Source organism: Schistocerca cancellata, chromosome 3 (genome assembly GCF_023864275.1).
Source record: "Schistocerca cancellata isolate TAMUIC-IGC-003103 chromosome 3, iqSchCanc2.1, whole genome shotgun sequence".
NCBI lineage: Eukaryota > Metazoa > Arthropoda > Insecta > Orthoptera > Acrididae > Schistocerca > Schistocerca cancellata.
Window position 1 is genome coordinate 959,832,964 of NC_064628.1, and position 12,991 is coordinate 959,845,954.

General features: G+C 54.7%; 14 non-coding genes across 14 annotated transcripts; all 14 read right to left on the reverse strand.

The window, feature by feature from the left end:
* Window positions 1–353: 353 nt before the first annotated feature.
* On the reverse strand, window positions 354–472 carry LOC126177975 (5S ribosomal RNA). Its single transcript, XR_007535897.1, has one exon. It is a non-coding gene; the product is annotated as a 5S ribosomal RNA (ribosomal RNA).
* An 836-nt stretch (window positions 473–1,308) lies between these two features.
* On the reverse strand, window positions 1,309–1,427 carry LOC126178122 (5S ribosomal RNA). The gene has a single exon (XR_007536037.1). It is a non-coding gene; the product is annotated as a 5S ribosomal RNA (ribosomal RNA).
* An 836-nt stretch (window positions 1,428–2,263) lies between these two features.
* On the reverse strand, window positions 2,264–2,382 carry LOC126177977 (5S ribosomal RNA). The gene has a single exon (XR_007535899.1). It is a non-coding gene; the product is annotated as a 5S ribosomal RNA (ribosomal RNA).
* An 836-nt stretch (window positions 2,383–3,218) lies between these two features.
* Window positions 3,219–3,337, reverse strand: LOC126177979 (5S ribosomal RNA). The gene has a single exon (XR_007535900.1). It is a non-coding gene; the product is annotated as a 5S ribosomal RNA (ribosomal RNA).
* An 836-nt stretch (window positions 3,338–4,173) lies between these two features.
* On the reverse strand, window positions 4,174–4,292 carry LOC126177980 (5S ribosomal RNA). Its single transcript, XR_007535901.1, has one exon. It is a non-coding gene; the product is annotated as a 5S ribosomal RNA (ribosomal RNA).
* An 836-nt stretch (window positions 4,293–5,128) lies between these two features.
* On the reverse strand, window positions 5,129–5,247 carry LOC126177981 (5S ribosomal RNA). Its single transcript, XR_007535902.1, has one exon. It is a non-coding gene; the product is annotated as a 5S ribosomal RNA (ribosomal RNA).
* An 836-nt stretch (window positions 5,248–6,083) lies between these two features.
* LOC126177982 (5S ribosomal RNA) lies at window positions 6,084–6,202 on the reverse strand. Its single transcript, XR_007535903.1, has one exon. It is a non-coding gene; the product is annotated as a 5S ribosomal RNA (ribosomal RNA).
* An 836-nt stretch (window positions 6,203–7,038) lies between these two features.
* On the reverse strand, window positions 7,039–7,157 carry LOC126177983 (5S ribosomal RNA). The gene has a single exon (XR_007535904.1). It is a non-coding gene; the product is annotated as a 5S ribosomal RNA (ribosomal RNA).
* An 836-nt stretch (window positions 7,158–7,993) lies between these two features.
* LOC126177984 (5S ribosomal RNA) lies at window positions 7,994–8,112 on the reverse strand. The gene has a single exon (XR_007535906.1). It is a non-coding gene; the product is annotated as a 5S ribosomal RNA (ribosomal RNA).
* Window positions 8,113–8,948: 836 nt separating this feature from the next.
* On the reverse strand, window positions 8,949–9,067 carry LOC126177985 (5S ribosomal RNA). Its single transcript, XR_007535907.1, has one exon. It is a non-coding gene; the product is annotated as a 5S ribosomal RNA (ribosomal RNA).
* Window positions 9,068–9,903: 836 nt separating this feature from the next.
* Window positions 9,904–10,022, reverse strand: LOC126177986 (5S ribosomal RNA). Its single transcript, XR_007535908.1, has one exon. It is a non-coding gene; the product is annotated as a 5S ribosomal RNA (ribosomal RNA).
* An 836-nt stretch (window positions 10,023–10,858) lies between these two features.
* On the reverse strand, window positions 10,859–10,977 carry LOC126177987 (5S ribosomal RNA). The gene has a single exon (XR_007535909.1). It is a non-coding gene; the product is annotated as a 5S ribosomal RNA (ribosomal RNA).
* An 836-nt stretch (window positions 10,978–11,813) lies between these two features.
* LOC126177990 (5S ribosomal RNA) lies at window positions 11,814–11,932 on the reverse strand. The gene has a single exon (XR_007535911.1). It is a non-coding gene; the product is annotated as a 5S ribosomal RNA (ribosomal RNA).
* An 837-nt stretch (window positions 11,933–12,769) lies between these two features.
* Window positions 12,770–12,887, reverse strand: LOC126178226 (5S ribosomal RNA). The gene has a single exon (XR_007536137.1). It is a non-coding gene; the product is annotated as a 5S ribosomal RNA (ribosomal RNA).
* Between the last annotated feature and the right edge of the window lie 104 nt (window positions 12,888–12,991).

Sequence of the window (12,991 nt, forward strand, 5' to 3'; positions counted from 1 at the left end):
GTGGTCCATATGACAGCGCAAGCACGACAAACGTCTGCGGGACGAGACGAGACGAGACGAGACGAGACGACTAAGGAATAAATTCGTGGTTACAAATCAAATTTGGAACTCTACACTCCTACACAACAATAGGCGGTACGTATTTCAGAATTCACCTGCCGATTCGTACTGTTTTGTCGTTTTCAAAGTCTTCTTGGCAAACGTGGTTAGCACATTCTCCCTCAAACTGAGTTAATTACTGCATTTTCGTACCATTACAGTAGTTTAAAAGGCTTAAGGAAGCATCTTTGTCACAACAGAAAGGTAGTTTGAAAATTGGGCTGGCGACATAACAAAAAACATAACAGGAAAAGAGCCAACAGCACCCGGGTTTCCCAGGCGGTCACCCATCCAAGTACTAGCCGGGCCCGATGATGCTTAACTTCGGTGATCGGACGAGAACCGGTGTATTCATCATGGTATGGCCGTTGGCGCTCATCTAATGTAGGAGCACGGCAGAATTCGCGTTCGGCTTTTCTCCCAACACACAAAATGTTAGTTTTCGGCCGCATTTGACGAAAGCGCTTCCTTCCGCAACCGCCAGTTCCTCGAGGACGGCGCGGGGAGGCGCGCCCGGCGTCCCAGCAGAGTGACGGCCGAATTGGCGGGCGCACCGCCGCGTGTGTGAGACGCACTGCTGCTCGTTGCACCCCCTGTCATTCGCTGGGCGCGTGCAGCCTTCGACACTAGCGGAGGACGCATCTTGTCCCTGGTGCTCAGCGGAGGGCCTGTGCGGGGTGCGCCAGTGTCGTGCTGGAGGGACCACTGGTAGCGATGTGGGCTTCCTCGCCTCGCCTCGCCTCACACCAGGTGTCTGCGTAGTTTGCAGTGCATTCGCACCATTCCTATCCCTGTCCCTGTCCCCGTCCCGACTTGTCCCGACTTTGCTCGACTGCCGCTCGCTGCCGCTCGGGTCGTGGTCCATATGACAGCGCAAGCACGACAAACGTCTGCGGGACGAGACGAGACGAGACGAGACGAGACGACTAAGGAATAAATTCGTGGTTACAAATCAAATTTGGAACTCTACACTCCTACACAACAATAGGCGGTACGTATTTCAGAATTCACCTGCCGATTCGTACTGTTTTGTCGTTTTCAAAGTCTTCTTGGCAAACGTGGTTAGCACATTCTCTCTCAAACTGAGTTAATTACTGCATTTTCGTACCATTACAGTAGTTTAAAAGGCTTAAGGAAGCATCTTTGTCACAACAGAAAGGTAGTTTGAAAATTGGGCTGGCGACATAACAAAAAACATAACAGGAAGGGAGCCAACAGCACCCGGGTTTCCCAGGCGGTCACCCATCCAAGTACTAGCCGGGCCCGATGATGCTTAACTTCGGTGATCGGACGAGAACCGGTGTATTCATCATGATATGGCCGTTGGCCCTCATCTAATGTAGGAGCACGGCAGAATTCGCGTTCGGCTTTTCTCCCAACACACAAAATGTTAGTTTTCGGCCGCATTTGACGAAAGCGCTTCCTTCCGCAACCGCCAGTTCCTCGAGGACGGCGCGGGGAGGCGCGCCCGGCGTCCCAGCAGAGTGACGGCCGAATTGGCGGGCGCACCGCCGCGTGTGTGAGACGCACTGCTGCTCGTTGCACCCCCTGTCATTCGCTGGGCGCGTGCAGCCTTCGACACTAGCGGAGGACGCATTTTGTCCCTGGTGTTCAGCGGAGGGCCTGTGCGGGGTGCGCCAGTGTCGTGCTGGAGGGCCCACTGGTAGCGATGTGGGCTTCCTCGCCTCGCCTCGCCTCACACCAGGTGTCTGCGTAGTTTGCAGTGCATTCGCACCATTCCTATCCCTGTCCCGGTCCCCGTCCCGACTTGTCCCGACTTTGCTCGACTGCCGCTCGCTGCCGCTCGGGTCGTGGTCCATATGACAGCGCAAGCACGACAAACGTCTGCGGCACGAGACGAGACGAGACGAGACGAGACGACTAAGGAATAAATTCGTGGTTACAAATCAAATTTGGAACTCTACACTCCTACACAACAATAGGCGGTACGAATTTCAGAATTCACCTGCCGATTCGTACTGTTTTGTCGTTTTCAAAGTCTTCTTGGCAAACGTGGTTAGCACATTCTCTCTCAAACTGAGTTAATTACTGCATTTTCGTACCATTACAGTAGTTTAAAAGGCTTAAGGAAGCATCTTTGTCACAACAGAAAGGTAGTTTGAAAATTGGGCTGGCGACATAACAAAAAACATAACAGGAAAAGAGCCAACAGCACCCGGGTTTCCCAGGCGGTCACCCATCCAAGTACTAGCCGGGCCCGATGATGCTTAACTTCGGTGATCGGACGAGAACCGGTGTATTCATCATGGTATGGCCGTTGGCGCTCATCTAATGTAGGAGCACGGCAGAATTCGCGTTCGGCTTTTCTCCCAACACACAAAATGTTAGTTTTCGGCCGCATTTGACGAAAGCGCTTCCTTCCGCAACCGCCAGTTCCTCGAGGACGGCGCGGGGAGGCGCGCCCGGCGTCCCAGCAGAGTGACGGCCGAATTGGCGGGCGCACCGCCGCGTGTGTGAGACGCACTGCTGCTCGTTGCACCCCCTGTCATTCGCTGGGCGCGTGCAGCCTTCGACACTAGCGGAGGACGCATCTTGTCCCTGGTGCTCAGCGGAGGGCCTGTGCGGGGTGCGCCAGTGTCGTGCTGGAGGGCCCACTGGTAGCGATGTGGGCTTCCTCGCCTCGCCTCGCCTCACACCAGGTGTCTGCGTAGTTTGCAGTGCATTCGCACCATTCCTATCCCTGTCCCTGTCCCCGTCCCGACTTGTCCCGACTTTGCTCGACTGCCGCTCGCTGCCGCTCGGGTCGTGGTCCATATGACAGCGCAAGCACGACAAACGTCTGCGGGACGAGACGAGACGAGACGAGACGAGACGACTAAGGAATAAATTCGTGGTTACAAATCAAATTTGGAACTCTACACTCCTACACAACAATAGGCGGTACGTATTTCAGAATTCACCTGCCGATTCGTACTGTTTTGTCGTTTTCAAAGTCTTCTTGGCAAACGTGGTTAGCACATTCTCCCTCAAACTGAGTTAATTACTGCATTTTCGTACCATTACAGTAGTTTAAAAGGCTTAAAGAAGCAACTTTGTCACAACAGAAAGGTAGTTTGAAAATTGGGCTGGCGACATAACAAAAAACATAACAGGAAAAGAGCCAACAGCACCCGGGTTTCCCAGGCGGTCACCCATCCAAGTACTAGCCGGGCCCGATGATGCTTAACTTCGGTGATCGGACGAGAACCGGTGTATTCATCATGGTATGGCCGTTGGCGCTCATCTAATGTAGGAGCACGGCAGAATTCGCGTTCGGCTTTTCTCCCAACACACAAAATGTTAGTTTTCGGCCGCATTTGACGAAAGCGCTTCCTTCCGCAACCGCCAGTTCCTCGAGGACGGCGCGGGGAGGCGCGCCCGGCGTCCCAGCAGAGTGACGGCCGAATTGGCGGGCGCACCGCCGCGTGTGTGAGACGCACTGCTGCTCGTTGCACCCCCTGTCATTCGCTGGGCGCGTGCAGCCTTCGACACTAGCGGAGGACGCATCTTGTCCCTGGTGCTCAGCGGAGGGCCTGTGCGGGGTGCGCCAGTGTCGTGCTGGAGGGCCCACTGGTAGCGATGTGGGCTTCCTCGCCTCGCCTCGCCTCACACCAGGTGTCTGCGTAGTTTGCAGTGCATTCGCACCATTCCTATCCCTGTCCCTGTCCCCGTCCCGACTTGTCCCGACTTTGCTCGACTGCCGCTCGCTGCCGCTCGGGTCGTGGTCCATATGACAGCGCAAGCACGACAAACGTCTGCGGGACGAGACGAGACGAGACGAGACGAGACGACTAAGGAATAAATTCGTGGTTACAAATCAAATTTGGAACTCTACACTCCTACACAACAATAGGCGGTACGTATTTCAGAATTCACCTGCCGATTCGTACTGTTTTGTCGTTTTCAAAGTCTTCTTGGCAAACGTGGTTAGCACATTCTCCCTCAAACTGAGTTAATTACTGCATTTTCGTACCATTACAGTAGTTTAAAAGGCTTAAAGAAGCAACTTTGTCACAACAGAAAGGTAGTTTGAAAATTGGGCTGGCGACATAACAAAAAACATAACAGGAAGGGAGCCAACAGCACCCGGGTTTCCCAGGCGGTCACCCATCCAAGTACTAGCCGGGCCCGATGATGCTTAACTTCGGTGATCGGACGAGAACCGGTGTATTCATCATGGTATGGCCGTTGGCGCTCATCTAATGTAGGAGCACGGCAGAATTCGCGTTCGGCTTTTCTCCCAACACACAAAATGTTAGTTTGCGGCCGCATTTGACGAAAGCGCTTCCTTCCGCAACCGCCAGTTCCTCGAGGACGGCGCGGGGAGGCGCGCCCGGCGTCCCAGCAGAGTGACGGCCGAATTGGCGGGCGCACCGCCGCGTGTGTGAGACGCACTGCTGCTCGTTGCACCCCCTGTCATTCGCTGGGCGCGTGCAGCCTTCGACACTAGCGGAGGACGCATCTTGTCCCTGGTGCTCAGCGGAGGGCCTGTGCGGGGTGCGCCAGTGTCGTGCTGGAGGGCCCACTGGTAGCGATGTGGGCTTCCTCGCCTCGCCTCGCCTCACACCAGGTGTCTGCGTAGTTTGCAGTGCATTCGCACCATTCCTATCCCTGTCCCGGTCCCCGTCCCGACTTGTCCCGACTTTGCTCGACTGCCGCTCGCTGCCGCTCGGGTCGTGGTCCATATGACAGCGCAAGCACGACAAACGTCTGCGGGACGAGACGAGACGAGACGAGACGAGACGACTAAGGAATAAATTCGTGGTTACAAATCAAATTTGGAACTCTACACTCCTACACAACAATAGGCGGTACGTATTTCAGAATTCACCTGCCGATTCGTACTGTTTTGTCGTTTTCAAAGTCTTCTTGGCAAACGTGGTTAGCACATTCTCTCTCAAACTGAGTTAATTACTGCATTTTCGTACCATTACAGTAGTTTAAAAGGCTTAAGGAAGCATCTTTGTCACAACAGAAAGGTAGTTTGAAAATTGGGCTGGCGACATAACAAAAAACATAACAGGAAAAGAGCCAACAGCACCCGGGTTTCCCAGGCGGTCACCCATCCAAGTACTAGCCGGGCCCGATGATGCTTAACTTCGGTGATCGGACGAGAACCGGTGTATTCATCATGGTATGGCCGTTGGCGCTCATCTAATGTAGGAGCACGGCAGAATTCGCGTTCGGCTTTTCTCCCAACACACAAAATGTTAGTTTTCGGCCGCATTTGACGAAAGCGCTTCCTTCCGCAACCGCCAGTTCCTCGAGGACGGCGCGGGGAGGCGCGCCCGGCGTCCCAGCAGAGTGACGGCCGAATTGGCGGGCGCACCGCCGCGTGTGTGAGACGCACTGCTGCTCGTTGCACCCCCTGTCATTCGCTGGGCGCGTGCAGCCTTCGACACTAGCGGAGGACGCATCTTGTCCCTGGTGCTCAGCGGAGGGCCTGTGCGGGGTGCGCCAGTGTCGTGCTGGAGGGCCCACTGGTAGCGATGTGGGCTTCCTCGCCTCGCCTCGCCTCACACCAGGTGTCTGCGTAGTTTGCAGTGCATTCGCACCATTCCTATCCCTGTCCCTGTCCCCGTCCCGACTTGTCCCGACTTTGCTCGACTGCCGCTCGCTGCCGCTCGGGTCGTGGTCCATATGACAGCGCAAGCACGACAAACGTCTGCGGGACGAGACGAGACGAGACGAGACGAGACGACTAAGGAATAAATTCGTGGTTACAAATCAAATTTGGAACTCTACACTCCTACACAACAATAGGCGGTACGTATTTCAGAATTCACCTGCCGATTCGTACTGTTTTGTCGTTTTCAAAGTCTTCTTGGCAAACGTGGTTAGCACATTCTCTCTCAAACTGAGTTAATTACTGCATTTTCGTACCATTACAGTAGTTTAAAAGGCTTAAGGAAGCATCTTTGTCACAACAGAAAGGTAGTTTGAAAATTGGGCTGGCGACATAACAAAAAACATAACAGGAAAAGAGCCAACAGCACCCGGGTTTCCCAGGCGGTCACCCATCCAAGTACTAGCCGGGCCCGATGATGCTTAACTTCGGTGATCGGACGAGAACCGGTGTATTCATCATGGTATGGCCGTTGGCGCTCATCTAATGTAGGAGCACGGCAGAATTCGCGTTCGGCTTTTCTCCCAACACACAAAATGTTAGTTTTCGGCCGCATTTGACGAAAGCGCTTCCTTCCGCAACCGCCAGTTCCTCGAGGACGGCGCGGGGAGGCGCGCCCGGCGTCCCAGCAGAGTGACGGCCGAATTGGCGGGCGCACCGCCGCGTGTGTGAGACGCACTGCTGCTCGTTGCACCCCCTGTCATTCGCTGGGCGCGTGCAGCCTTCGACACTAGCGGAGGACGCATCTTGTCCCTGGTGCTCAGCGGAGGGCCTGTGCGGGGTGCGCCAGTGTCGTGCTGGAGGGCCCACTGGTAGCGATGTGGGCTTCCTCGCCTCGCCTCGCCTCACACCAGGTGTCTGCGTAGTTTGCAGTGCATTCGCACCATTCCTATCCCTGTCCCGGTCCCCGTCCCGACTTGTCCCGACTTTGCTCGACTGCCGCTCGCTGCCGCTCGGGTCGTGGTCCATATGACAGCGCAAGCACGACAAACGTCTGCGGGACGAGACGAGACGAGACGAGACGAGACGACTAAGGAATAAATTCGTGGTTACAAATCAAATTTGGAACTCTACACTCCTACACAACAATAGGCGGTACGTATTTCAGAATTCACCTGCCGATTCGTACTGTTTTGTCGTTTTCAAAGTCTTCTTGGCAAACGTGGTTAGCACATTCTCTCTCAAACTGAGTTAATTACTGCATTTTCGTACCATTACAGTAGTTTAAAAGGCTTAAGGAAGCATCTTTGTCACAACAGAAAGGTAGTTTGAAAATTGGGCTGGCGACATAACAAAAAACATAACAGGAAAAGAGCCAACAGCACCCGGGTTTCCCAGGCGGTCACCCATCCAAGTACTAGCCGGGCCCGATGATGCTTAACTTCGGTGATCGGACGAGAACCGGTGTATTCATCATGGTATGGCCGTTGGCGCTCATCTAATGTAGGAGCACGGCAGAATTCGCGTTCGGCTTTTCTCCCAACACACAAAATGTTAGTTTTCGGCCGCATTTGACGAAAGCGCTTCCTTCCGCAACCGCCAGTTCCTCGAGGACGGCGCGGGGAGGCGCGCCCGGCGTCCCAGCAGAGTGACGGCCGAATTGGCGGGCGCACCGCCGCGTGTGTGAGACGCACTGCTGCTCGTTGCACCCCCTGTCATTCGCTGGGCGCGTGCAGCCTTCGACACTAGCGGAGGACGCATCTTGTCCCTGGTGCTCAGCGGAGGGCCTGTGCGGGGTGCGCCAGTGTCGTGCTGGAGGGCCCACTGGTAGCGATGTGGGCTTCCTCGCCTCGCCTCGCCTCACACCAGGTGTCTGCGTAGTTTGCAGTGCATTCGCACCATTCCTATCCCTGTCCCGGTCCCCGTCCCGACTTGTCCCGACTTTGCTCGACTGCCGCTCGCTGCCGCTCGGGTCGTGGTCCATATGACAGCGCAAGCACGACAAACGTCTGCGGGACGAGACGATACGAGACGAGACGAGACGACTAAGGAATAAATTCGTGGTTACAAATCAAATTTGGAACTCTACACTCCTACACAACAATAGGCGGTACGTATTTCAGAATTCACCTGCCGATTCGTACTGTTTTGTCGTTTTCAAAGTCTTCTTGGCAAACGTGGTTAGCACATTCTCCCTCAAACTGAGTTAATTACTGCATTTTCGTACCATTACAGTAGTTTAAAAGGCTTAAGGAAGCATCTTTGTCACAACAGAAAGGTAGTTTGAAAATTGGGCTGGCGACATAACAAAAAAAAAAACAGGAAGGGAGCCAACAGCACCCGGGTTTCCCAGGCGGTCACCCATCCAAGTACTAGCCGGGCCCGATGATGCTTAACTTCGGTGATCGGACGAGAACCGGTGTATTCATCATGGTATGGCCGTTGGCCCTCATCTAATGTAGGAGCACGGCAGAATTCGCGTTCGGCTTTTCTCCCAACACACAAAATGTTAGTTTGCGGCCGCATTTGACGAAAGCGCTTCCTTCCGCAACCGCCAGTTCCTCGAGGACGGCGCGGGGAGGCGCGCCCGGCGTCCCAGCAGAGTGACGACCGAATTGGCGGGCGCACCGCCGCGTGTGTGAGACGCACTGCTGCTCGTTGCACCCCCTGTCATTCGCTGGGCGCGTGCAGCCTTCGACACTAGCGGAGGACGCATCTTGTCCCTGGTGCTCAGCGGAGGGCCTGTGCGGGGTGCGCCAGTGTCGTGCTGGAGGGCCCACTGGTAGCGATGTGGGCTTCCTCGCCTCGCCTCGCCTCACACCAGGTGTCTGCGTAGTTTGCAGTGCATTCGCACCATTCCTATCCCTGTCCCGGTCCCCGTCCCGACTTGTCCCGACTTTGCTCGACTGCCGCTCGCTGCCGCTCGGGTCGTGGTCCATATGACAGCGCAAGCACGACAAACGTCTGCGGGACGAGACGAGACGAGACGAGACGAGACGACTAAGGAATAAATTCGTGGTTACAAATCAAATTTGGAACTCTACACTCCTACACAACAATAGGCGGTACGTATTTCAGAATTCACCTGCCGATTCGTACTGTTTTGTCGTTTTCAAAGTCTTCTTGGCAAACGTGGTTAGCACATTCTCTCTCAAACTGAGTTAATTACTGCATTTTCGTACCATTACAGTAGTTTAAAAGGCTTAAGGAAGCATCTTTGTCACAACAGAAAGGTAGTTTGAAAATTGGGCTGGCGACATAACAAAAAACATAACAGGAAAAGAGCCAACAGCACCCGGGTTTCCCAGGCGGTCACCCATCCAAGTACTAGCCGGGCCCGATGATGCTTAACTTCGGTGATCGGACGAGAACCGGTGTATTCATCATGGTATGGCCGTTGGCGCTCATCTAATGTAGGAGCACGGCAGAATTCGCGTTCGGCTTTTCTCCCAACACACAAAATGTTAGTTTTCGGCCGCATTTGACGAAAGCGCTTCCTTCCGCAACCGCCAGTTCCTCGAGGACGGCGCGGGGAGGCGCGCCCGGCGTCCCAGCAGAGTGACGGCCGAATTGGCGGGCGCACCGCCGCGTGTGTGAGACGCACTGCTGCTCGTTGCACCCCCTGTCATTCGCTGGGCGCGTGCAGCCTTCGACACTAGCGGAGGACGCATCTTGTCCCTGGTGCTCAGCGGAGGGCCTGTGCGGGGTGCGCCAGTGTCGTGCTGGAGGGCCCACTGGTAGCGATGTGGGCTTCCTCGCCTCGCCTCGCCTCACACCAGGTGTCTGCGTAGTTTGCAGTGCATTCGCACCATTCCTATCCCTGTCCCGGTCCCCGTCCCGACTTGTCCCGACTTTGCTCGACTGCCGCTCGCTGCCGCTCGGGTCGTGGTCCATATGACAGCGCAAGCACGACAAACGTCTGCGGGACGAGACGAGACGAGACGAGACGAGACGACTAAGGAATAAATTCGTGGTTACAAATCAAATTTGGAACTCTACACTCCTACACAACAATAGGCGGTACGTATTTCAGAATTCACCTGCCGATTCGTACTGTTTTGTCGTTTTCAAAGTCTTCTTGGCAAACGTGGTTAGCACATTCTCTCTCAAACTGAGGTAATTACTGCATTTTCGTACCATTACAGTAGTTTAAAAGGCTTAAGGAAGCATCTTTGTCACAACAGAAAGGTAGTTTGAAAATTGGGCTGGCGACATAACAAAAAACATAACAGGAAAAGAGCCAACAGCACCCGGGTTTCCCAGGCGGTCACCCATCCAAGTACTAGCCGGGCCCGATGATGCTTAACTTCGGTGATCGGACGAGAACCGGTGTATTCATCATGGTATGGCCGTTGGCGCTCATCTAATGTAGGAGCACGGCAGAATTCGCGTTCGGCTTTTCTCCCAACACACAAAATGTTAGTTTTCGGCCGCATTTGACGAAAACGCTTCCTTCCGCAACCGCCAGTTCCTCGAAGACGGCGCGGGGAGGCGCGCCCGGCGTCCCAGCAGAGTGACGGCCGAATTGGCGGGCGCACCGCCGCGTGTGTGAGACGCACTGCTGCTCGTTGCACCCCCTGTCATTCGCTGGGCGCGTGCAGCCTTCGACACTAGCGGAGGACGCATCTTGTCCCTGGTGCTCAGCGGAGGGCCTGTGCGGGGTGCGCCAGTGTCGTGCTGGAGGGCCCACTGGTAGCGATGTGGGCTTCCTCGCCTCGCCTCGCCTCACACCAGGTGTCTGCGTAGTTTGCAGTGCATTCGCACCATTCCTATCCCTGTCCCGGTCCCCGTCCCGACTTGTCCCGACTTTGCTCGACTGCCGCTCGCTGCCGCTCGGGTCGTGGTCCATATGACAGCGCAAGCACGACAAACGTCTGCGGGACGAGACGATACGAGACGAGACGAGACGACTAAGGAATAAATTCGTGGTTACAAATCAAATTTGGAACTCTACACTCCTACACAACAATAGGCGGTACGTATTTCAGAATTCACCTGCCGATTCGTACTGTTTTGTCGTTTTCAAAGTCTTCTTGGCAAACGTGGTTAGCACATTCTCCCTCAAACTGAGTTAATTACTGCATTTTCGTACCATTACAGTAGTTTAAAAGGCTTAAGGAAGCATCTTTGTCACAACAGAAAGGTAGTTTGAAAATTGGGCTGGCGACATAACAAAAAAAAAAACAGGAAGGGAGCCAACAGCACCCGGGTTTCCCAGGCGGTCACCCATCCAAGTACTAGCCGGGCCCGATGATGCTTAACTTCGGTGATCGGACGAGAACCGGTGTATTCATCATGGTATGGCCGTTGGCCCTCATCTAATGTAGGAGCACGGCAGAATTCGCGTTCGGCTTTTCTCCCAACACACAAAATGTTAGTTTGCGGCCGCATTTGACGAAAGCGCTTCCTTCCGCAACCGCCAGTTCCTCGAGGACGGCGCGGGGAGGCGCGCCCGGCGTCCCAGCAGAGTGACGACCGAATTGGCGGGCGCACCGCCGCGTGTGTGAGACGCACTGCTGCTCGTTGCACCCCCTGTCATTCGCTGGGCGCGTGCAGCCTTCGACACTAGCGGAGGACGCATCTTGTCCCTGGTGCTCAGCGGAGGGCCTGTGCGGGGTGCGCCAGTGTCGTGCTGGAGGGCCCACTGGTAGCGATGTGGGCTTCCTCGCCTCGCCTCGCCTCACACCAGGTGTCTGCGTAGTTTGCAGTGCATTCGCACCATTCCTATCCCTGTCCCTGTCCCCGTCCCGACTTGTCCCGACTTTGCTCGACTGCCGCTCGCTGCCGCTCGGGTCGTGGTCCATATGACAGCGCAAGCACGACAAACGTCTGCGGGACGAGACGAGACGAGACGAGACGAGACGACTAAGGAATAAATTCGTGGTTACAAATCAAATTTGGAACTCTACACTCCTACACAACAATAGGCGGTACGTATTTCAGAATTCACCTGCCGATTCGTACTGTTTTGTCGTTTTCAAAGTCTTCTTGGCAAACGTGGTTAGCACATTCTCTCTCAAACTGAGTTAATTACTGCATTTTCGTACCATTACAGTAGTTTAAAAGGCTTAAGGAAGCATCTTTGTCACAACAGAAAGGTAGTTTGAAAATTGGGCTGGCGACATAACAAAAAACATAACAGGAAAAGAGCCAACAGCACCCGGGTTTCCCAGGCGGTCACCCATCCAAGTACTAGCCGGGCCCGATGATGCTTAACTTCGGTGATCGGACGAGAACCGGTGTATTCATCATGGTATGGCCGTTGGCGCTCATCTAATGTAGGAGCACGGCAGAATTCGCGTTCGGCTTTTCTCCCAACACACAAAATGTTAGTTTTCGGCCGCATTTGACGAAAGCGCTTCCTTCCGCAACCGCCAGTTCCTCGAGGACGGCGCGGGGAGGCGCGCCCGGCGTCCCAGCAGAGTGACGGCCGAATTGGCGGGCGCACCGCCGCGTGTGTGAGACGCACTGCTGCTCGTTGCACCCCCTGTCATTCGCTGGGCGCGTGCAGCCTTCGACACTAGCGGAGGACGCATCTTGTCCCTGGTGCTCAGCGGAGGGCCTGTGCGGGGTGCGCCAGTGTCGTGCTGGAGGGCCCACTGGTAGCGATGTGGGCTTCCTCGCCTCGCCTCGCCTCACACCAGGTGTCTGCGTAGTTTGCAGTGCATTCGCACCATTCCTATCCCTGTCCCGGTCCCCCGTCCCGACTTGTCCCGACTTTGCTCGACTGCCGCTCGCTGCGCTCGGGTCGTGGTCCATATGACAGCGCAAGCACGACAAACGTCCTGCGGGACGAGACGAGACGAGACGAGACGAGACGACTAAGGAATAAATTCGTGGTTACAAATCAAATTTGGAACTCTACACTCCTACACAACAATAGGCGGTACGTATTTCAGAATTCACCTGCCGATTCGTACTGTTTTGTCGTTTTCAAAGTCTTCTTGGCAAACGTGGTTAGCACATTCTCTCTCAAACTGAGTTAATTACTGCATTTTCGTACCATTACAGTAGTTTAAAAGGCTTAAGGAAGCATCTTTGTCACAACAGAAAGGTAGTTTGAAAATTGGGCTGGCGACATAACAAAAAACATAACAGGAAAAGAGCCAACAGCACCCGGGTTTCCAGGCGGTCACCCATCCAAGTACTAGCCGGGCCCGATGATGCTTAACTTCGGTGATCGGACGAGAACCGGTGTATTCATCATGGTATGGCCGTTGGCGCTCATCTAATGTAGGAGCACGGCAGAATTCGCGTTCGGCTTTTCTCCCAACACACAAAATGTTAGTTTTCGGCCGCATTTGACGAAAGCGCTTCCTTCCGCAA